The sequence below is a fragment of the Aquarana catesbeiana genome, linkage group LG08 (genome assembly GCF_042186555.1).
Source record: "Aquarana catesbeiana isolate 2022-GZ linkage group LG08, ASM4218655v1, whole genome shotgun sequence".
Classification (NCBI taxonomy): domain Eukaryota; kingdom Metazoa; phylum Chordata; class Amphibia; order Anura; family Ranidae; genus Aquarana; species Aquarana catesbeiana.
Window position 1 is genome coordinate 112,306,612 of NC_133331.1, and position 22,261 is coordinate 112,328,872.

Sequence of the window (22,261 nt, forward strand, 5' to 3'; positions counted from 1 at the left end):
TTAAAATGTCAGGTTTCTGTGATATATAAATATAATTTTTTTTTTATATATATATAAAATAAGGTTTTATTTTTTTTAATCTTTTTTGCAGCGATTCAAATGATAGAGTAGATTAGAAAACCGTGGACATGGCACTTTCAGTTGAACAAGGAGGATTTTATCTATACAGGTAAATACAATATACATTTATTTGCACTATATGCTGAATCTTTGCTAAGATACATCAACTATTTTGTTTTTACAAACTGTCTCATTGTGGGCTGGTCAGATGCATTCATGCAGCGGTCTCTGGGGAGGGATGGTGGCAGCATGTTGCTGATATTCTGTTCTTGGCAGCCGTTCAGATCGGGGTGGAGAGTTGTGAGGATATATTACAGATCTGTTACACTCAGGCGTGTGGTAGAGCAGGGAAAGTGATGTGATTGTGTTTGTATGGGAGGCCGTTGCTGACACTGAACACTCAGGCTGCACACTGCTTTCATTTTCTACCTGCTTATGTCGGTGAACATTGAATGACAGGAATACTGAGCACTGAAGACTCTTCTGAAGGGTGCCGTGTTAAAACCCCTTTTATGAGCTTGTAGGAATGTAAAAATATTTCTGCATCAGTGGCTCCAAAATGTGATCTGATCTTTATCTAAGGGCTCATTCAAATGTGCATCTGATACGCTGAGTTTAGATGCATGCAGTGTGTAGTTTTCTTTGTACAGTGATGCCATACATACAGCAGCATTTGCGAATGAAAATGTTTAATGGCGACACAACTGAGTTCAGGTCATACAAATCGGAGTATTTTACTTGTGTACGCACTTGTAAACACGTGCACGTGTACACACGTAATGTCATTAGAAGAATTATACGCAACTAAACCCCAAAGCTTCATTTTTACTTCTGCTATAACATATATTCAATATAAAAATGGAAAAAAATCGAATTTCTTCATCAATTTAGGCCAATATGTATTCTGCTACATATGTTTGATAAAGCAAAATCCCAATAAGCGTATATTGATTGGTTTGAGCAAAACTGATAGCGTCTGCAAACTATGGGTTAGATTTATGGACTTTTTAAATTTTTTTTATTATTATTTACTAGTAATGGCGGTGATCAGCGATTTTTAGCGTGACTGCAACATTGCGGCAGACAAATCTGACACCAATATAGTGATCAGTGTTAAAAAAAAATAAAAAAATAATGCACTGCCACTATACTAATGACCCTGCCAGGGAAGGGGTTAACAGGGGCGCTCAAAGGGTTGTCTTCCCTGGGAGTGGTTTGTTACGGTGTGGGGGATGGCTGCACTGTAGAAAGACCGAGATCCATGTTCCCGTTTAGCAGAAACCACAAGATCTTTATGTTCCTTACTAGCAGAACAGCGATCTGTCTTGTTTACATGGGTTCCCGGCGGACATCGGACCCACTGATTGGCTCACGCTGTTTCCAATCACAGGGGGGAGCAGGGTCTCGAGCGCTGCGCGCATGCCCCAGCTCCAGAAGAAGTCCCGTACATGTACGTGATTGTGCGCTTAAGGGCTGCCCTGCTGCACTGTATGTATTTGGGGCAGTCCTTAAGCGGTTAATGTGTACCGTTTCCTTACGAGAATAATCAGAAAAGAAGGACTCTGCATGATCAGAATCCATAAAAGACAAAATAAAACATTTGTCGTACGAGGAAAATCGGACGATCGTTCGCCCAATTTTCTTATAGTGTGTGTGTGTGTGTGTGTGTGTGTGTGTGTGTGTGTGCGAACCTTTATGTAAATTAGACTTTTTTTTTTTTACTTAACCACTTCCGGACCGGCTCACACCGATATACGTCAGCAATTTGAAGAGGGATATGGCAGCAGCTAGCTACAATAACCACGGTATCCTCTTCTTCAGTGAGCGGTCTGGTTCCAGATAAAAGTGGTCTCTGCAGCGGATTTGCCGAGTGTGGGGAAGATGGCCCCCACCCATCTCCATACCATTGCAGGGCGGAAGCGGCATCAAAACGTCACTTCCGCCCATAGCTCCTAAAGTATTATTATTATTATTATTATTATTATTATATTTATTTATTTTGATTGCATTTTAGTGTAAATATGAGATCTGAGGTCTTTTTGAGGTCTATTTAAGAGGTCCTGTCATGCTTTTTTTTTCTATTACAAGGGATGTTTACATTCCTTGTAATAGGAATAAAAGTGACAGTGTAAAAATAAAAGGTAAAATTATGCCTTGTTTCCACTGAGCGGATCGGTTCGGGTCGGTACAGTTTGAATGGCCTAGAATGGTCCGGTCTATTCTGGTGAGCGTTTCCACTGCAAGTGGGACCACAAGGGGCCATACAGGGTTTAGAAAAAATGCCTCAGCATGGCACAGCAGAGGGTTTTCTGTCAGCCAATCAGTGGAATGTATCGTAGCTCCGCCCTAACCGAACCGTTCCATTTTCTATAGCCCCACATCTGAAGCAGGACCCTGAATGGAACAGTTCGGTTCGGTTGTATGGGCCACTTTCATAATGGAAACACCCAAAATAGCGTACCGTACCGAACCGATCCGCTCAGTGGAAACGAGGCATAAGAGAAATTTTATATATTTTTTTTTTTTTAAACGCATCCCGCCGAGCTTGTGTGCAGAAGCGAACGCATGCGCGAGCAGCGCCCACATATGAAAATAGTGTTCAAAACAAACGTGAGGTATCGCTGCGCTCAGTAGAGTGAGAGCAATAATTTTAGCCCTAGACCTCCTCTGTAACTCAAAAGATGCAACCAGTAGAATTTTTTAAACTTTGCCTATGGAGATTTTTAAGGGTAAAAGTTTGTCTCCATTCCACGAGCGGGCGCAATTTTGAAGCTTGACATGTTGTGTATCAATTTACTCAGCGTAACATTATATTTCACAATATAAAAAAGTGTATTTTTCCCAAGGCGTCTTTCAGAGCAGCACCTGAGATAGTGACTCCTCCCACCGGACCACAGGAAACGCCTTCCAGATCTCTAAAGGGAGGCACCTCCCTACCACACTTCAGTTTTTGTGTTTCCTCCAGCCCGGAGGGAACTTCTTTTGGAGGGGAGCCAGGATATCTTAGGTGCTCCTGAGAAACGGGGGGGCTCCTCTCTTGTTTTTTCTTTCACCCAAACAGGAGATTTGGGATTTTTTTTTTTTTTTTTTTTTTTTTTTTACTACCTTGTCCTCCGCGGTAGCCTATATGGCGGATGCAATTAGAATGTCGGCTAGATCAGCAGCCTTAACAGATTCGGCAAGGAGAGTATTGTGACTGAAGACTTGGCCAGGCGATGCGGCATTGAAGAGTAAGCTCTGTGGGATTCCTTTTTTGGGTGACCACCTCTTTGGTCCTAATCTAGATACCATTCTAGACAGGACAGCCGAAATCCTTCCCGGTAAAGAAGAAGAAACAACCCCTGAAGCGCCCTTTTCGACCTCAAAGAGCTCAGGAGCAGGACAACAGGTCCCAGGGGAGGAGGAAAAATTGATCCGCACAAAAAGCTAAGGGCAAGGGTGGAATCCTTTTCCATCCTCCTGTGCAAACTGAAAAAATCCCAATGACTCAACCGTCTGCAGTTGGGCGGAAGGCTGCAAAATTTCCTTCTGCAGTGGTCAGGCATAATGTCAAATCAGTTCATCCCGACCACTCTTTCTCAAGGCTACACAATAGAGTTTACGGAATCTCCCCCAAAAAGATTTCTTGTGCCGAATACCCCAAGGCATCCAGTAAAAGCCCTGGCCATGAAGTCCTTATTAAAGGAGCTGATACAGCAGGGTGTAGTGATCCAAGTGCCACCAGACGACCGGCAACAGGGTTTTTATTCTCACGTTTTCTTGGTAAAACAGGAAAATACCCAATTGATCCTCAACCTAAAATTTCTGAACAAATCCGTCAAGTACAGAAAGTTCAAGATGGACTCTTCTGACTGAAAAAAAAAAAAAAAAATCTGCTGTCCCCATGTTACATGGTGTCAATAGATTTAAGGGATGCTTACCTGCATATCCCAATCTCACACCAATCCCAGAAGTATCTCAGGTTAGCAGTAAAGATGGAAGGCGTAATTCATCATCTGCGGTTCAGGGCCTTGCCGTTCAGGCTGTCATCCTCACCTCGAATCTTTACCAAGGTGATGGCGGAAGCCCTAGCTCCGCTTTGTCTTCAAGGAATTGCAGTGATTCCCTATTTGGACAACCTACTATACTTTGCCCCTTCAAGGGAAAGGTTGAAGGATGACTTATGCCGCGTACACACGAGCGGACTTTACGGCAGACTTTGCCCGGCGGACGGGATTTGGTCGGACAATTCGATCGTGTGTGGGCTCCAGCGGACTTTGTTTTCTCAAAAGTTGGACGGACTTAGATTTGAAACCTGTTTTTAAATTAATCCGTTGAAATCGAGTCCGGTCGAAAAGTCCGCCATCTGTATGCTAGTTTGACGGACAAAAAGCCACGCTAGGGCAGCTATTGGCTACTGGGTATGAACTTCCTTGTTTTAGTCCGGTCGTACGTCATCACTTACGAATTCGACGGACTTTGGTGGATTGTGTGTAGGCAAGTCCGTTCATTCAGAAAGTCCGTCGTAAAGTACGTCAAAGTCCGCCGGGCAAAGTCTGCCGTAAAGTCCGCTCGTGTGTACGCGGCATTAGTCAAAGCATGCAACTATCTGGAATCTCTAGGATGGATTCTAAACCTCCAGAAATCTTCCCTAAACCCGTCACAGGAGTTTGTTTCTGGGCTATCAAACCAATTCAAATAGAACAAAAGATTTTTTTCTCCTGCAGGAGAAAAAGGACAAGGTTCAGTGCACTGTATCGAAGCTGCAGACCAACCAGCCAATAACGATAAGGCAGATTATGTCAGCAATACTGACCTCAACAATGTCTGCTATTCAGTGGGCAAGACTGCACTTCAGTTGTCTACAAAGTTTTCTCCTAAGGTCTTGGGATCACAGCTTAAGATCCCTGGACACGGAGGTGAAGATTCTGACCCAGGTGAAGGGGTCACTATGGTGGTGGAGGAGGAATCGGGAGATCCTATCAAGGGGTCTAGATTGGGCCTTCCCAGTCGAAAGAAGACTGAGAATAGACGCCAGCTCTTGGGGATGGGGGGCCCACCTAGGAAAAAAACTTCACTCGAGGACGTTGGTCCAAGAAAGGCGACTCTCTCAAATTGGAGAGAGTTGAAGGTGATCACCTTATTTCTAGTAATATTCACACAAGATCTTCAGTCTCGCCATGTTCAGGTGTTGACGGACAATGCCACAACTGTGACTTATCTAAACAGACAGGTGGGCACAAGGAGCAGGTCCTTATAAACACTGGCAATGGAAATCCTTCTGTGGGCAAAAAAGCACTTGCTATACCTGTCAGTAATCCACCTGAAGGGGACCCTGAACAGAGTGGCGGATTTCCTAAGCAGGTACCCTGTTCCAGAAGCAGAGTGGTCTCTGAACCGGAGGTCTTTGCAAAGATTTCCAGTATGTGGGGACAGCCAGAGGTGGACCTGTTCGCCTCAAAGGAGAATGCACAGGTTCCTCAGTTCTTTTTCCTAAACAATCTTGACGGATCACTAGGGACCAACGCACTGGCACATCCATGGAGATTTCACCGCTTTTTCCCCATTCCAGTTAATCCCACTGGTACCAAAGAAAATCTGACAAGAAGGGGTACCAGTCGTCCTAATTACTCCGTTTTGGCCGAAAAGGACCTGATTCTCAACTGTTCTGGGAATGGCGACCAAGACTTGTTGGCATTTACCTCTCAGGCAAGTTCTGCTAAGCCAAGGTCCAGTAAATCATCCAGAAGTGGCCAGGCTATCTCTCGCAGCCTGGTATCTGAGGAGCAGCTACTAAGGAGTAAGGGGTTTTCAGACCATCTGATTACAAAATTACTATCAAGTAGAAAAAGGATAACAAGGGCCATCTATATTTAAAGTCTGGAAGGTCTATAATTCATGGTGCGATATCTGCCCAAGACCCAAGGAGCCTTGTTTCCATCTTGTTCTTGCAAGAGTTCTTGCAAGATGGGGCAGATAAGGGACTAGCAGTCAGTACCTTGAAAGTACAGGTTGCTGCGCTAGCAGTGTTCTTAGAAAAATCTGTGGCCTCTGAACAGCTGGTAGTCAGATTTTCTTTTCTTTTTTTTTTTTTTTTTAAGAGCTCTTGCAAGATCAAGGCCAGCAGCAGTCAAGAATTTCTCTAAATGGCACCTGTCGGTAGTCCTGCAATCCCTAGCAAGGGGTCCATTTGAACCTCTCGAAGAAGCGTCACTCAAATGTCTCCCTCCTTAAAGTCCCTCCTTATATGTTTTCTTAATCGCCATTACTTCAGCACGCAGGATCAGTGAGCTAGACGCTCTGTCAATTAGGGAACTTTACCTGTCAATATTTCCAAATAGAGTTATTTTTAGGACAGACTCAAAGTTTTTACCTAAAGTAGCTTCAATGCATAATCGCTCACAAGATATTGTGCTCCCAACCTTCTGTGTTAAAGCGGGGATCCACCCACACCGCCAAAAAAAAAAAAAAAATTAAAAGCCAGCAGCTACAAATACTGCAGCTGCTGACTTTTAATACATGGCCACTTACCTGTCCCAGGGTCCAGCGATGTCGGCAGGCGACACTGAGAACCCGCTCGGTTCTCGGCAGCTGCCGCCGCCATCCTAGGTGAGGGAATCAGGAAGTGAAGCGTTGCGGCTTCACTTCCCGGCTCCCTACTGCGCATGCGCGAGTCGCGCTGCGCGTCCCAAGTGGTCCCCGCTCTCTCCTGGGAGCTGTGTGTTTCCCAGGAGACAGCGCGGTGGGGATGGGAAGAGGCGTAGACTCCCATGGGAGTCTATGCCGGAAGTGGGTGCAAATACCTGTCTTAGACAGGTATCTGCACTCCCCCTCCCCCCTGAAAGGTGCCAAATGTGACACCGGAGGGGGGGAGGGTTCCGAAAAGCGGAAGTTCCATTTTTTGTATGGAACTCCGCTTTAACCCATCGGAGTAGAAGGAGACCTTTTTTCATAGTTTGGATGTCAAAAGGATTTTGTTACGCTGTCTAGAAATTACAAAGGACTTTAGACGTACAGACTTGTTATTTGTCATTTTTTTCTGGCAACAAGAAAGGTTGCCAGGCTTCTAAAGGCTCATTAGCCAGATGGCTGAAATTATCCATCCTGGAAGCATACTCTCATGCAGGGTTGTCTCCGCCAGATGGAGTGCCAGCGATCAGACACTTGGCAGGAAGGTCCTGCAGGCTGTTGTCCCACCCTAAGGGGGGTAAGTCTCTGTTATCCTCTCAGGTGCTGTCCTGAAAGACGCCTTGGAAAAATTCAAGTTAGACTTATCGATAACTTGTTTTCCAGAAGTCTTTCAGGACAGCAACGACCCGCCCTATTAGTTTGATGCACTATGCTGTGATTAACATATGTGCTTATGTGTTCCAACCGGGGTCGGAGGTTCTCTTCTACAACTGAAGTGTGGTAGGAAGGTGCCTCCCTTTAAAGATCTGAAGGAAGAAGGTGTTTCCTGTGGTTCTGTGGGAGGAGTCACTATCTCTCAGGTGCTGTCCTGAAAGACTTCTGGAAAACAAGTTACCGGTAAGTCTAACTTGAATTTTTCCAAAAAAAGTACGCTTATAAGACCGCAAATACAGTGTGGCAGAAAGTATTGTAACGACCGCCATTTTTATGTCTAGGTTGTTTGGAAAAAAAAAAAAAGTATAATGTTTGGGGGTTCTAAGTAATTTTCTAGCAAAAAAACCTGTTTTTAACGTGTAAACAACAAATCTCAGAAAGAGGCTTGTTCCTTGTGGTTAAAGTTCCACTTTAAAGCGGAGTTCAACCCATAAATGGAACTTAAGCATTCCTCGCCCCCTTACGTGGCATGTAAATTTTTTTTTTTTTTTTTTGGGGGGGGGGGAGTGGGGGCTTCGTTAGGAGGGGGACTTCTTGTCCCACTTCCTCCTTCCGCCAAGGGACCACCAAGGCGACTCCTCCTTTCGCCTTAGGCGGCCCCTCCCTCTAGGCGATCTCCTGGGACACGTGACAGGTCCCAGGAGATCGCCTGTCCACTCAGGGAGTGCAGCGCGACTTGCGAATGTGCCGTACGTGCCCGGCCGTGAAGCCGAAAGCTGTCACAGCCGGGTGCCTAGAGTGGCAATGGAGGCGCCGGCGGAGAGGAGGGGGAGAGGAGCGACACTCCGTGGAAACAGGTAAGTGTCTGTTTATTAAAAGTCAACAACTACACTTTTTGTAGCTGCTGACTTTTAATAAACATAAAAAGCCTGGAACTCCGCTTTACATTCATGATTTTGGGCCCTCAGGGGGTTGTTGCCATAATGTGCATGTATACACAGCATATTTCCACATTATCTAAGGAAGCGATCTTCTCCAGTGCTGTAATGTCAGCACTCTCCTCCATCACCAGCTCTTCCATCTTCCCTGGGTCGTCTTCCAGGTTTGGAATATTCGCCAGCACTAGTGGTGTTAGAGGCAGAAGCGACGTTGGATCACTGGCAAGGTATGTATCAAAGGGTTTGGAGGGGATGGGGGACCTTTGCCAAGACATGGTAGCAATGCTTCTTTAGTACTGTGTGAGTCCTTGACATTAATGTGTTTAAAATATCACTAAAGGCAAAACTTTTTTTTTTTTAGGTTTTGGAGTGAAGGTGGATTAATGCACTGTCAGGTTTTTATTGCTGTTAGTGTCGCCATCCTCACCGAGCATGAAATGAAATCCCAAAATTTGGGTTGTTTCTAGATGAGGACATCTAGTGACCTTTTTGGCAACCAGGGATTCCCTCATTTTGGAGGGATTTCCTCTCAATTTTGGTTGTGGCTATGGGACAGGAATTGAAGGGAAATCTCCCAATGGGACACAGATGGCAAAAAAATACTGACAGGGGATATAATCCTCCCTTACTCTTCAACAAAATAGAAAATAAGTTGTGCATTTAGTTCTACTTTAACTGGTGATCTGAGTAGTGAAGGAAGGATAAGGATAAACACTCTGGATCATGAAAACAAGTCAACATTGGCAGTTTACATATTTCCATTCTGATTAGTTTTTAATCCTAAGAGCAATTTTATTTTTATTTTGGTGCACAAGAATCAGTACACAAAATGGGTATTAGTAATTATAATACATCTTTTAGAATCTGGAACTAAACCTATACAAAGGTGTATATACTGTATAAAAACGCAAACCCGTAGCCGAGCTTTACTGTTAGCAGCAAGTCCTAACCAGGGAATTAGCTCTGTTGATACGTCAATAATAGCTGATATTGTCGTTGAATAAAATCCATCTGTAGAAAAGCTGATTGGAGGTCACAGAGTTCATTCCTTCCCTCGTGTCGCTGTAATGTCATTAACTGGCTCCTTTTCCAGGAAATATGATTTTCTGCTCTGCTTATAGAAGAAATGTGTCTTTCAACCTAAATCTGGTTATGAGGAGGAAATAATAAAGGAGATATTGCATTTCTCAAGCATGATTTGTCCTGAGTGATGTATAAAGCTTGGAGCTGAAAGGATCTTGGCTTTGTTGTGCCATCATTGCTAGATTGTTTGCTGCCCATTGTATTGAAATCTAGCAGCTCAATTATCATAGTTGGGCTACGTGGACACTGAGCGTTTAGTCCATGTGAGTCAAGTACGGCTGTCTTTGAGCTGTCCACTCTGACATGCTGAAATACACGGCACCTGGGCATGATTGGAACGTAAGTTCTGGGGTGTATGCTCAGAATGCAGAACTGGGCACCTGAAAAATCTCAGATTTGATGCACATGGGCTTAGTGCCCAACGTGCATGAGACCTTATACTGTAAATATAAGGGAAACATTTTATGTAGATGAGTGCCTAAGACTGATATCAGATGGGCGACTCTGCCATTTAAAATTATGCTGCTGGCAATGATGTTGAAATCGACAGCAGTGGGATCACTAAGAGGCTACCTGTTTGTCCCTATGGAATTGCTCCCTCAATTATTAGCGATCCAGAGTCAGCAACAGAGTGACATCTCATTGCATCTGTCTGTAGCGATCCTGCCACTGGTGATTTGTCTCTAGCAGCAGACTCCCCTTTCTGATATCAGCCTAATATAGAACTTCAGCCATACAGTGAAATGTTCACTTTTAAATACTTGTATGGATTGTTTTTTCTTACAAAATATTCATAATCCCGTTTTTTATAATCTTATTTTCTCACCTTGTGACACTAAATAGGGGCTCCAATATCGCTATTGCAGTATTGCAGCTTGCGGTCTCGCCTCCCTAGAAAACCTGTAATGCTTTGTACACACGACCGGACTTTCCGGCAGAATAGGTCCAACGGTCTTCCCGACGGACTTTCACCGGAGTTACGGCGGACTTCCAATCGAACGGACTTGCCCACACACGGACTAAAGTCCGTTCATTTTGAACATGATGAGATACGACGGGACTAGAAAAAGAAGTAAATCTCGCCGCTTTTATCGGTGAGATTAACATCTTGTGAGCCCCGTCGTAGAGCCTACCAGGCCCTCAGGTCTGGTATGGATCTTAAGGGGAACCCCCTACGCTAAAAAAAAAATGGCGTGGGGGGTCCCCTCAATATCCATATCAGACCCTTATCCGAGCACGCAGCCTGGCTGGTCAGGAACGGGGGTGGGGACTAGCGAGCGCGCCACCCCCCCTCCTGAACAGCACCAGGCTGCATTCCCTCAACATGGGGGGGGGGTGGGTGCTTTTGGGGAAGGGGGGGCGCCCTGCGCCCCCCCCCTCAAAGCACCTTGTCCCCATGTTGATGAGGACAAGGGCCTCTTCCTGACAACCCTGGCCGTTGGTTGTCGGGGTCTGCGGGCGGGGGGCTTATCGGAATCCAGGGGCCCCCCGATCCTGGCCCCCCGCCCTATATGAGTATGGGGTACATCGTACCCCTACCTATTCACCTGGGGAAAAAAGTGTCAATAAAAAAACACACTAGATTAGGCAGCTCCGGGGGGTCTTCTTCCGACTTTGGGGGTCTCTTCCGACTTCTCCGCTGTCTTCTCCCGGTGTCCGGTTCTTCTCCCGTTCTCCGGTTCTTCTGCCGCTCTCCGGTTCTTCTGCCGGGCTCCTCCGCTATCTTCTGCTCTTTTGCCGCTCTTTTGCTAGCGTTGGCTCGGTCTTCTCCGTCTTCTTCCCTGTTCTCTTCTTCTGATGTTGACACGACGCTGTGTTCACGGTGCACAACGACTTATATAGGCATGGGGCGTGGTCACTGGGCATGCTGGGTCTGTGCCGTAATGAGGGGTGGGATCACCACGCCCCATGCCTATATAAGTCGTTGCACACCGTGAACGCAGCATTTACAGCGGGAGAGAGCATTGTGTCAACATCGGAAGAAGAGAAGAGGGAAGAAGACGGAGAAGACCGGGCCACCGCTAGCAAGAGAGGATTATATTGTCACCCGCAGCAGATCGCACACCCACTACATTTTGAATGCGGTACAGGAAACACAAACAGAATGTGAGTTTCCCACACTGTTTGTCGATGTAAACGAGCTCTTGCAGTATTTTACAGCTAACAGAGCTTGCCCAAAAAAAACCCAAAAAACAATCATTTTCGAATATGACGATAATGTCAGCCTGCGTGTTTTCTCAGTACAGGTGTTCTTGGTGATCTTTAAGTTTTTGTATTTTTTTTTTTTTTTGCATTACACACACATTTATGTAAGGAAAAATAATGGGCTTTTAACCACATTAGTTTTTTAAAGGGAGTTATTTGTTCCTGAAAAGCTGACCTAGTTGTGCCACTGCTGTGGTTATCCTTTATAAGGACACAGTCACTTTGCCCTGAAGGAAAGTGAATTTCTTTCCACGTTGTCTTTCAGTACATGGGGATAAACCTGCAGAGACAGAGAGAAACTGTAATAAGGCAGCCTTGTAAGTGGAATAAGCTTATATTTTCTCGAGCTGGACACAAAGTTTAACTATTTGACAGAGGGAGACCTATTTATACTGTGAGTTCCAATAAGTTAGGAATTATCTCGTATTTTTTGCTTTTTCTGTGGAGCAATATGTTTCCTGTGTTGATTAAATTGCAGAAATACAATAAAACTAGTTTGTAGAGGTTACATCTTAAACAGCTTTGTGGACTCTTTCTACTTGTACATTTGACACTATAATTTGGCCTTTCTCAACTAGGATTTCTCCATAGGTCGCTAGAGGTTCTTTGAGGATTGTTATTTCAAAAGTTCCTCTGTGTTAAAAAAAAAAAATAGGCTCAATTCAGATGGGCGGACTCCGTCAGTGGATCCAATATTTACATTTGTGGTAAACTCATTCAATAAATCCAAGCTCTGCAAGCTGAGATAACATGCACTGCATTGTTGTATTCGCACAATTTCACAGTAACCATGAGATAAAACAGTTCAAGAATATTCCTTTTGTCCCATTGTTTTGCAAATTTATGTACACTACAAACTGTATGATTTGAATCAGTTCTGATATTGCTGTTTTACTAACCTTACATTCTAACCTTACGTTAGTTTATCCTATATAGGAAACCTTCATTTTGTTTGCAAATATTAAAGATTCTAACTACCAGCAAGAATCCCTCACCTTGTGTTACTGCCACATCATCAGCCGTTCCATCAAAGTGAATGGGACTGTCAGTGAGTCAACTGCGGGACAGAGATGACAGTTGCTCTTTAAAAATTATGATTTAAACCGGGGCTAATTGCATATCCCTGATTTAAACCAAGCCTTTTTACTCGTGATTTAAATCGTGATTTAAATCCAACCCACCCTGTTTTACGCCCATTGGCCAGATGCACATCCAGAACCACTGGTGTATAGTGCAAATATAGCCTAATATAGAGCCATTTATTTCGAACTGAGTACAGCTTTTTCATGGATTTTATGAAGGCTTTAATGTGTGATGTACTGATTCAGTTGGAGGGCTTTTGGAATAGCCTGAGTCCCTTGTCACAATATCCTATATGGTTATGGCAGGGATGTGCAAATCAGTTTGTCACCATTCCACGAGAGTGTGCAATTTTAAACCATGACATGTTAGGTATCTATTTACTCTGCGTAACATCTTCTATATATTGTGTTTTTTGTTTTTGCATCAAAATTCATTAAGGCTGGGTTCACACTTCTGCCAGATGCGGCTTGCAACAGGGGTCTGGTTTGTCCCTGTTCTCCGTTTTCAGGGACGAATCAGGCCCACATTTTTGCCTGAATTTGGACCTGAAACTGAGCCAAAGACGCACAGGACCCCTGTGCAATCTGCTATGCAGCCGCTATAGAGTGAACTGGCTCCATTGAGAGCTTGTCACACTCTCCTGTCACGCGAATTTGGTGCGGAGAAACTGCATCCAATTTGCACTAGTGTTAAACCCAGCCTAAAGTGTTTTTTTTTTCCCCCCCAAATTTTTTTTTTGAAAAAAACGGTGCGCAAATACTCTGTGACATAAAAAATTGCAACGACCATCGTTTTATTCTGTAGAGCCCCTTCTTAAAAAAAAAAAAAAATATATATATATATATATATATATATATATATATATATATATATATATATATATATATATATATATATATATATATTATAATGTTTGGGGATTCTAAATTTTTTTTCTAGCAAAAAAATACTGGTTTTAACTTGTAAACAAAGTGTCAGAAGAAGCCCAGGTCTGAAAGTGGTTAATGGAGTGGAAACTGGAACTTGATTTGGCTGCTCAACATGCGCTTGTACTGAGCACCCCAGTGCTTCCATGTGCGAGGGTAACCTGAAGGAATTTTTTTTTTTTTTCCTCATTGGGGTCGCGCCTCATTTACCTGCTCAGCATATGCGCTTCTGCTGATGAGCACCCGACACTCCTCTTTCCTGATGAGCACCCAGTCGTCACACTGCAAGGCCTCTCCCCTCCCTGCTAATACCTGGATGCTGTGCTGGAGACAGGCAGGGAGGTGATTAAACATCGCAATGTTAAAAATATTAAAAGACCGCCATAAAGCCCCTTTTCAGTTTTAAATGCCCCAGACATTTAAAAAAAAAAAAAACCCTTCACCTGATTTTAGTTAAAACATGGTTTTAGTAAAAAAAAAAAAAAAAAAATTTATATTGGGACAGGTAGATTGGGACCCAGTTTAGCCCCTTGGACAAGTAGTTTTTTAAAAATTTCCACACCCCTGTATACTGTTTTGTAGTATTATGAAAGATCTGAAATGACCATATCTAATGTATTAAGAGCTGGCAAACCATTAGATCATTGGATCTTTATAGTGGCAAGTTCTGACCAAGCACTTTAAATGCTTCAGTTTTCCTAACTGAAAATTTTTGTGTCTGTTTCCTTCAAAGACAACGTTGTGTAGAATAGATTACTTTAATGTGCTTGTTGCCCAGGGAAGAGCAATATGTGTATACATAGTGCCGTCTGTAGTGGACGCTTATTCCCATTCCTGTTTCAAAAGAAAATCGTTCACAATAATGCTGAAGCTGAACCAATATCAGATTTTTCAGTTCCGCTTGGGAAATGAGTACTGCTATTTATAGTTGAGTTAAGTGAATTTCCACTTGCAGAATGATGCGTTCAGACAATACAAATGTCCCCAAACTACCACTTTTATAGAGTACATGGTCAGAAATGAAATTTGAAGGAGTTGATGCCTAAATTACTCACCAGGAACCATTTTTGTTCTTATCCACAGCCTTGAATTTGTTAAGGCCCATTAACATCTTTGCAGTGCATTATTGCACAATATGTTCGACCAGCACATTCAGAATAAATGGGCTGCCAGCGTACCTTTACAAGGTTAAAGCTGACTTCCAAGAATGCTTATTTGGACCAATGTAAGTATGCATGTGTCATACCTGGAAGATCCCTGTGGAAGCTACTACTGTGATAGCCGCTGGCTTCCGGGTCCTGTGCCGAGCATCTGCCCTGCTGCCTAGTGAACGCAGACAATCAAGACACTTGCTCAGCATGAGTGCCATTGAGAGAACATTTTGCATTTTCTCAATGAATGCAAAGCATTCTCTGAGTGAGATGGAGAGGCACCACCTTGCCCAGTCAAAGAAAGCTTTGCATTATATGAAAATATGAAGTGTTCTTTGAATGGCTTCATGTCAAACAAGTGACCTTCTGTGTTCACTAAGCAGTAGGGCAGCTGTTTGGCACAGGACCTGGAAGCTAGTAATGATCACCGTGGTAGTGCCGCTTTCACGGGGATCTTCCAGACATGACATGTGTACTTGCATTGGTCCAAGCAGTTTTCTTTTTTTTACTGTGCAGAGATGAGAACAGATCCTTAAAAGAGAAGTACGGGAATTTTTTTTTTTTCGTTTAGAATTATACTTGCCTAGGTGGCTGCAGCATCAGTCCAATGCTGCATCTGTCCCCCGCCGGATATAAGGCTGAGAACTGAGCGATCAAACACCGCCGATTGCTTGATTCTCAGAGCTCCCTGAGCAGAGAGCTGGTGACTGTCAGTCACCGCCACCAGCTCTCTGCTCTGCCCCTCCAGCACTCACTGAGCACTGGGCTATGGAGGGGGTGGGAGCAGCCAACGCAGGCTCTCAGCGGCTCACTGGGTGGATTCCAACCATGTGGTCGATCATTACCGAGCCTGGATCAGCTCTGTGACGTCAGCTGACAGCGGGCTTTAGCCTGCTGTCTGCTAAAAACCTGGTTACAGGAGTGCAGAACGAACTGCACTCCTGTGATCCACAGGAGAAGTACAGCCAAATGAGCTTTGGCTGTATTTCTTTAATACTTTGTGGTGCCATTCAAAACGAATGGCCCAGTAATGCATTTCACTCCTACGCGTCATCCCCAGAACACCTTCTATTTTTTTTTTAATGAATAGGAGGTGTTCTCTGCACAAGGTGGAGATTGTGATGTTACCACCCCACCTGTCCACCTCATCCAATCAGATAACCCCTTATACTACTTGAAAAAAATTCAAGGCATTCTGTGAATGCTGAGCAAGCAATTCCTTGTGTTCACTATGCAGAGAGGGAGCTGCTTGGCACAAGACCAGAAAGACTGTGACAATCACTGTAGTAGTGGTGAATACTACAGTGATTCTCCTCTTTCACAGAGGTCCCATATGTATGTTAATTGTATACATACATACATTGGGTCAAGCTGAAACAATGTAACTATGCAATAAAAACCATACCTGGAGTTCAGCTTTAATGAAGTTCAGAATTAGATACTAGTTCTCACTGTTCTCAAGACAATGTGATTCTTAAATATCCTGCATTTTTATTTACTTTTTTCAGGTTTGCATCCCAGTCAAGAAGTTGCTAATCCTTCGTTTTGTGGCAGCCCAACAATAAAGAAACCACGTTTCCTTGCCTAAGAATTTTCCTGTGGTGCATCTAAAAGAATTTGTAAGTCGAAGCCTAATTTTATTTTATTTATTTTTTTTCATATTGTGTTTTGTAAGAAGAACAATTGCTTGAAAACTTCCAATTGCCTTCATAGGTGACCTTCAAGTTGTGTGAAAGTGACTCTATCAGCAGTGCCTTTCCCTGGATCAAAATAAGCACTTCATATACATGGAAGTTTCTGAAGCATGTCATGAAGTGTTGCCTTAAAGCAGCCAGCTTCTGTACTGGAAAATTACATTTGAGAGTCCACATTTAAATGTGGAGGTTATGGCCATCATATAAGGTTTAAGGGCATGCGCACACCGGCATTTGTTTGCACTATAACTGTCTTCCCATACAACTCAGTGGGAATGAAAAAGCAGCTTCATTCTGCTTAGAAGGCAGTCGTAAGCATCTCAAATCCAAGATGAATGACCTAAACTTTTTTACTTTTTCATATCTACACTTGCCCTAAATAAGACTCACTGGGGTTGATTTACTAAATGCAGACTGGCTGTTCAATTTTGCAGTGGAATTTTCACCACAGCTTATTGATTGTGGTGCAATTTCACTTTGCAAAGCATGACCAATCATGTGCAAGGAAAATACACAAAAAAAAAATGTATGCTTGCACATTACTGGATGATGGACATTAGCACAGCTTCACTTGGGAAAATCTCCCAGCAAAGTGCAACTTCCCTTGCAAAATGAATAGCTCAATGTCTGTCTATCTCTTACAAGTGAAACTCTCTGTTGCAGCTCTGTGATGCTGCGAAATGAAAAGCTTGTATAGAAAATAGACTCTGTTTATACCGGTAGTATTGATTTTATTAAAAGTGCAAGAACCTTTTTATAGGCAAACAGAGAAATTCTTGCAGCAGCTATTGATGTGTTTTGGTATAAGACATTAACGAAAGGAATTGGGCTGCATTGAAATCTGCAGTCAGCAACAGGAGGAAAACAGAAAATACAGGCCTCGGTAATTGGCATATTAATCATGTTTGTCAAGTTGAGAGAAATCCTGGCGTTGGAAAGGTGAGCGTCTCTCAGATTGAATTTAGCAAAGATCCAGCCTTTTCATTTGCATAAGATTTCCTATTTGTGATAATTTGTAGTGAGTCATATTTATTGCGTGACAGTTTTTACAAGTCATTTATCAAATAGGCTTATATATTTAATACTTCAGATTTTACTCAGAGGTACATGAAGTATACATTGTAGCCAGCTGCAATATTCGACCCATTAGAGCCAGGGTAGGCAACCCCCGGCACTGGTGCCGCAACCGGCGCTCAAAGCCTCTTTTTCCGGCACTCGACTCCCTCCCCATCAGCAGCGCAGGGAAGTGTCAGTGAGACACTAATGCATTCCAGTTTCAGACTTCCCCACGCCGCACCTGCACTGAGGGGGAGGCACTGTGCCCTCACACTAGAGGTCGACCGACATGGGGTTTTCACTGGCCGATGCCGATGCCGATATTTAGAAATCGCGGTGGCCGATGGCCGATATGTGATGCCGATATATTTGGCCGATTTTTTTTTTTTTTTTCCCTTCATCTCATAAAATCTAACAGTTAGACCCCTTTCACACTGGGGCATTTTTCAGGCGCTTTTGGGCTAAAAAGAGCGCCTGTAAAGTGCCTGTAAAACGGCTCCCCTGCAGTCTCAGTGTGATATCCTGAGTGCTGTCACACTGAGGCGATGCGCTGGCAGGATGTAAAAAAAAGTCCTGCGAGCAGCATCTTTGGAGCGGTGTATACCGCTCCTCCACCACTCCTGCCCATTGAAATGAATGCGCACCACTGCCGAAGCGCCTGCAAAGCGTTCTGGCAGCGGCGCTTCAGGGGCGCATTTAACCCCTTCCTCGGCCGCTAGCTGGGTTATAAGCGCCCCGCTAGCAGCCGAATAGCACCTCTGAAATGACGGTAAAGCGCCGCTAAAGCTAGCAGCGTTTTACCATCAACTCCTGCCCGCTCCAGTGTGAAAGCAGCCTTAAGTAATAAGTGATACAGAAAATTTTTTACATTTAAACATTAAACAAAACAAACCTCCGATCAGTTCACTTGTATGTATAATTTAGAAAAAAAAAAACTATCTTAAATATTAAATACACAAAAACAGGTAATCAAAACTTTTGGACGAAAAAAAATGGGCTAACTTTACTGCTTAGTTTTTTTTTTAATTCATTACTGTATTTTTTTTTTTTTAATTGCGTTTGAAAGACCGCTGCGCAAATACCGTGTGACATAAAATATTGCAACAACCACCATTTTATTCCCTAGGGTCTCTGCTAAAAAAAATATATATAATGTTTGGGGGTTCTAAGGGATTTTCTAGCAGAAAATACAGGATTTTTACCTGTAAGCAACAAGTGTCAGAAAAGATTGAGTCTTTAAATGGTTAAACTGAGAGCTTCTACATGCCAAGTTCAGTCTATTGATAAAAGAACTTGAAAAGATACAAATGTATCTTCTTATCAGACTTGGCAGGCTGCCCAGAGGAGGAGAGAATCCTCTCCACAGGCAACTTGCATTGACTTCTATTACAGAAGTCATTTGCAAGTCACGGCTGAAGTTACAATCGGCCTTTTTTATCAGCACAATCGGCCGATGCCGATTAAGTAAAAAAACGCCAAATATCGGCCGATATATCGGTCGACCTCTACCTCACACATTGTAAAAGATGGGAAACATTGTTTGGTTCTCTAACTTTGCTGTAGCTGCGATTGTCAGCTTTTCTGATGGGGAAGAGATTGGTTGCAGTTCTGATGGGGGGGGGGGGGGGGGATGTCCAGTTTCCAGGAGGAGGAAGAGAGGAGGAGGAGGAGGACGACTGTCATTGCCCCAAGCCAATCACAGTCCTGCTAGCCCGTCCACCATCTGGGAGGAAGATGACTCGCTTGGTTGCCACTACCAGTCTCAGAAAGAAGGGATTTCACTGTGATTGAGAAAACCACCATCAGGTGACAGTTTGTGGAATTACTGTTGAGCTTCTGGGAACTTTGTTGAAATGATTCCTGAACCTTTGCATCACTTACTACTGAACCCCTGTACTCTGTGTCCCTTCAAGCCACAGCCAGTATTCAGCGCAATGAAAATCACAACCAACTTTTGCTGCGGCGCACTTTTTCTCAGCTGTGGAGGCCCAACTTATGATCCTGCACACAGGCCCACTGCTTTCCGAAAATACCCCTGACCTGAGCTCATCATTGGGGATCCATTCCAGATGCTTGTATGTGACATCACATACATCATACATCACATACAAGCACGTAGGCTGGATGCGGGAGGTGGATCAGCAGGATAAGTGTGCCAGGACAGGTAGATGTGGCTCATCTCTGCTTCCTTTCACCACTCTGCATGTCACACTTATCATAGATGAGAAGAGGGTACAGCAGATGAGCAGGAGGGTACAGTGGTTGGGAAAATGAGCAGAAGGGGTTCAGAGGTGGGATAGAAGAGCAGGAGGTACAGCGGTGGGACAGATGTGCAGGGAGGTACAGTGGTGGAAGAGATGAGAAAGGGCTTCAGCAGTGGGACAAGAGCAGGAAGGTACAGTGATGGGGCAGATGAGCAGGGGGGTTCAGTGTCGGGGCAGATCAGAAGGGGGTTCAGTGGTGGGACAGAAAAGCAGGGGGTAGAGCAGTGGGGCAGATGTGAAAGGAGGTGTATTGGCGGGACAGATAAGCAGGGGGTACAGAGGTGAGACAGATGTGCAGGAGGTACATTGGTGGGGCAGATGAGAAAGCGGGTTATAGTGGTGGGGCAGATGAGCAGATGGGTTCGGTGTTAGGACAGATGAGAAGGTGATTCATTAGTGAGATAGAAGAGCATATGGATATGATGTGCAGGGGAAGTACAGTGGTGGGGCAGATGAGCAGCAGGATTACAGAAGAGCAAGGGGGTACAGTAGTGGGGCAGATGTGTAGGGGGGGTTAGTGTTGGGACAGATGAGAAGGGGGTTCAGTGGTGGGACAGATGAACAGGGGAGGGGGTTCAGTGTTGGGCCAGATGAGAAGGGGGTTACAGTGGTGGGAAAGATGAGCGGGGGTGTTCAGTGTTGTGGCAGATGAGAAGGGGGTTACAGTGGTTGGGAAGAAGAGCTGGGGGTACAGTGGTGGGACAGAGGAGAAAGTCAGTACAGTGGTGAGACAGATGTGCAGGGGGTTACAGCGATCCGAGGTGTGAAGGTGCATGAATTTGGGCTGCGGCGTGAGTGCAGGATGTTAATTTCTCACTATTACTCAAGTAGTTTACAGCATTTACTTTATAAAAAAATGTTTTTGTTATAAAATCGGCACTCTCAATTTCTTTGAAAATATTTTTCGGCACACTGTGCTCAAAAGGTTGCCTACCCCTGCATCAGAGTATGTTTTGTTCAGTCACTCCCTCTATTTAGATTATCATGTACTGTAACTCATGCTGCATAACCAGATTATAGTGGGCAGTCTCTGCAGTACTTTAAAGGGGTTGTAAACCCTCTTATTTGTTATTTTAATTAATGAAAAAAAATGTGGCGCTGGTGGCTCCTCATCACATCGAGTGTCCACTTTGGAGAGGTGCTTTCCTTGGTGGACACTGGTGCGGGCGCGCATTCTGTGTCCATTCACACAGAATGCAGGACTCTGCCCCACCCCCCTGTGCCGCATCATTGGATTTGATTGACAGCAGCGAGAGACAATGGCTGCGCTGCTATCAATCTATCCAATTAGGATCCGAGACACCAGCTAGATCTGGTGTGCTTGTTCCCGGAGGATGACAGCATTCAGGTAAATAAAACGGAGGGGGGCTGCAGCTCTACATTAGGTTTTTCACCTTTATGCATAGAATGCATTAAGATGAAAAACCATGAGGCTCTACATCCCCTTTAAAGTAGTTGTAAAGGCTCAAGGTTATTTACCTTCATGCGTGAAGTTAAAAAAAAACCTGTGTTAAGCAGCCCCCCAGTACTTACATGAGCCCCATCCCGATCCAGCGATGTGCACGAGAGCACTGGTTGTCTGGGGTCTCTCTCTCCTCATTGGCTGAGACAGCAGCGGTAGCCATTGGCTCCCGCTACTATCAGTCACAGCCAGTGAGCCGTTGAGGAGAGAGCCACACACACAGTGTGTGAATGAACACACAGAGCAGCGGCTCTGGAACATAGCAAGCTGCTTGCTGTGGGGGGTACTTGGCATAAGGGAGGGGCCAGGAGCGCCAGGAGGATCGGGACTGCCCTGTGCAAAACCACTACACAGAGAAGGTACGTATGACATGCCTTTAATTTCAATTTAAGAGGTACATTTAATCCTTTAGGCATGTAGCTGAAAGGTAAACATTGGTCTGATCCATAAGGGTCTTTCATATGGGGCCATCCAGCTGCAGTGAGTCCCTCTTGGTGTTTTAGTGCTCCTGGGAGGAACAAGTGCAGTGGCCAGTCCTGCTGCAGACAGCCAGTTAGTGGTGAGTGGTAACAGCATTTAGGGCCCTAAGCAGTGGTACCATTTGGCACAGTGTTCAGCCCCATTCAGCCACAGCCTGCCATGAACTTTGACAGACTGGATGCTGCACCTGAAATTCTGAATGAACCCTCTGCACACCGCTATATACCCTTTCTAGCAAACTTTGCAGTAAAAAACAGGGATTTTAAGTTCACACATATTGCAATGCATGTTTAAGCTGGCCAACTGCATCAAAGCAATCCCTCTATGGCCAGTCCCTAACCTGCTCTGCATAATGCTAATGCTACTGCTACTCTGGACTCAATGCCAACATGGGGAAAACGACCACAAAGTGGAGGAGAGCCACTAGGTTCAGGTCTGGCCACTGATCTGCAATGCTTATACCTGCAGGTTCATCCAGAATTTTTAGTGTTAATATGTGGTTACACCCCTTTAGCACCTGATGGATTATAAACATGTACAAGCTATTGGGATTTTAGCACAGGTACAGTAGTCGGTGGCCGGAACAGAACCTAGTG

General features: G+C 44.4%; 1 protein-coding gene across 3 annotated transcripts in view; it reads left to right on the forward strand.

The window, feature by feature from the left end:
* Positions 1 to 22,261, forward strand: part of SGMS1 (sphingomyelin synthase 1) — a 498,565-nt gene that overhangs the window by 13,935 nt on the left and 462,369 nt on the right. For all 3 annotated transcript variants that reach the window (XM_073596327.1, XM_073596326.1, XM_073596329.1), the window contains exon 2: positions 16,218 to 16,328. The gene's annotated coding sequence lies outside the window, so the exon portion shown is untranslated. The remainder of the gene's footprint in view (positions 1 to 16,217; positions 16,329 to 22,261) is intronic.